This window comes from Octopus bimaculoides, chromosome 24 (assembly GCF_001194135.2).
Source record: "Octopus bimaculoides isolate UCB-OBI-ISO-001 chromosome 24, ASM119413v2, whole genome shotgun sequence".
NCBI classification, from domain to species: Eukaryota; Metazoa; Mollusca; class Cephalopoda; order Octopoda; family Octopodidae; genus Octopus; species Octopus bimaculoides.
Window position 1 is genome coordinate 26,142,804 of NC_069004.1, and position 2,705 is coordinate 26,145,508.

The window sequence follows — 2,705 nt, forward strand, 5'->3', positions numbered from 1 at the left end:
GTGTTTACGTCCCCGTAGCCTAGTGGTTCGGCAAAAGAGACCGAAAAAACAAGTATTAGGCTTACAAAAAATAAGTCCTGGGGTCGATTTGCTCGACTGAAGGCTGTGCCCCAGCATGGCCGCAGTCAAACGACTGAAACAAATAAAAGTAAAAGGAAATAAGTAAATGTGTGGAAACTGAACCGGTGAGTGTGTTAAATAATAAAGCACTGAAAGAGAATGACTTTCCCCAGACACAATAAAATATGCTTCAACACACGAATTCACATAAAGAATCTTGCAAGCCAAATCCGTGGACGGTTGTTATATGAGGATGCTTAGAATAGCACTCAATGTCTCCCGGAAGAGTCATACAACAAACGCCGACCTATACCAGGAACTACCAAAAGTAACATTGAAGATACAACATAGAAGGATGAGGCTAGCTGGACATTGCATCAGACACACCGATGAAATTGCTAACAAGCTAGTGCTCTGACAACCAACAGAAGGAAGAGCCAAGAGAGGAAGGAGGAAGACGACTTATATTGACAACTCGCTGGAAGATACTGGTATGGAAGGGGTACAGGAGCTGAGGAAGGACCATTATCTATCTATCTATCTATCTATCTATAGATAGATAGATTGATAGATAGATAGATAGATAGATAGAGAGAGAGATAGAGAGAGAGAGAGAGAGAGAGAGAGAGAGAGAGAGAGAGAGAGAGAGAGAGAGAGAGAGAGATGTAAAGATAGATTTACAAATACTGGATTTAGTATGTTCGAATGGTTAAGAACTTCGCTTCGTAGTCTCCAGGGCTCGGAACGGTCCCAACTGCATGGCACATAAGATGACCTACCATTTACCTTTGCGTCGTATCAACGCAAGCACTGTGAGTGAAATTGGGTGGGAAAAATCTATTTGAAAGATTGTCGAATGAATTATGACTCTACAAGGTGCATTCCAGAAGTTTTAAGATTTTCCCCAGGAAAGACATTTATCAATTTCAAAGAAGTACAAAACTTTAATATCTTTCAAAGCAAGATCCTCTGCCTTCAATATACATGTTGTAGCACTTCAGCTACTTCGTAACAGCCATTTGGAAGTCCTTCAACATGAAGGGTGCCCAAGACTCTTATCACATCCTTCTTCAGATTCTCCTTCAGCGTAAGAAACGACCAAAAGTCATAAAGAGTAAGGTCTGGACTGTAAGGAGGGTGAGCGACAGTTTTGATACCCATCTCATCAAGTAGTTGGTTACCAGGATGGAATTATAGACTGGTGCATTCTCCTAGTACATCTGCTCTGGCTTTTTGCAACGAAATATCTCCCTGAATTCCTTCAAAATCTCCAGAAAGTAGTCTTTGTCGATCGGCTGACCTGAGTAAAGTCGATTGATGTAGCTAATGTCGTTTGTTATCGAAAAAGGGGATCATCGTAAACTTTCGGTGGGCTTGTTTTACTTAGCCTCTTATGCCAGCGAAAGACAGATGCTCGGCTCATACAAGATAGTCCATAGGCAGTCTGGAGCATTTCATAAGTTTCTGCAGACTTTTTACTCGGTTTAGCACAAAACTTAATTGCATTGCGAGCTTCCAAAGTGTCTGCAAGGTACACACACACACACACACACACACACTCACTCAAGTATATATAATTATGTAAATATAATTATAACAATAAGAGCACTAATGATTAGTGCCACACCCTAGAAATAGACGCCAAAGAGGTGCAAGAAAACAACAGTTACTTGCTCTATTAGCACGGATTGAAAGCGAGGAAAGTGAATAAATAAGATTTCTTAAAAGAAGTTTAACATATATATATATATATATATATGTGTGTGTGTGTGCGCGCGCGCGTGTTTGTGTGTGTACCACATCCACTTACAAGTCTTTGGTAGACCCGAGGCTATGGCGGAAGACATTTGCCCAAGGTGCCACGCAGTCGAATTGAACTCGAAGCCATGCGGTAGAGGAAGCAAACTTCCTGCGCTTATTTGTACAGCGTGCGGTAAAACTCCTCCCAGGTTCACGATTCTTGAAGCTTTTAACAGTAAATGCACTGTGTGCACAGCTGGAAACCGAGATGGTAACTGAACCCCACACACTAAAAAGAAAGAAAAAATGCCGGTTGAACATTAGTTAGAATAAGACACCGTTGCCACCTGCTGTCTAAGTTCACCTGTGGCAGGTAGCAGCAGAAAAACCTGTAGCAGTTTTCTACTGCTCCTTGCACTATAACCATTACCTTTGCTAATTGTTTTAGGTGTGCACTCGTGAGGAGAAAGAGACACTATCTCGGAGTGTCCCATCCTTGACCGAAAGGAATAATATCCAGGATGTAACTATTGGACGGAGATAAGACTGCAGTGGCAGTGGGCCCGAGTGAGGTGAAATGAAGTGTTTTGCTCACGGGTACAACGCACCGCTTGGCCTGAGAATCGAACTCACGATCGCAAATCAAATACACACACACACACATATACACACACACATACATACTCACCATTATCAAAGATTGTATTCAATTCTTCGATCAGCTGAACTACCAGCTCATTAAATCAGAGTACAGGTGGCTGAGTATTCCGTAGGCATGTATTCCCTTGACGCAGTCCTCAAGCAGATAAGCAAATACTTATTATACATATGTGTGTGTGTGTGTGTGTGTATGTGTGTATACATACATACATACATACATACATACATACATACATATATATATA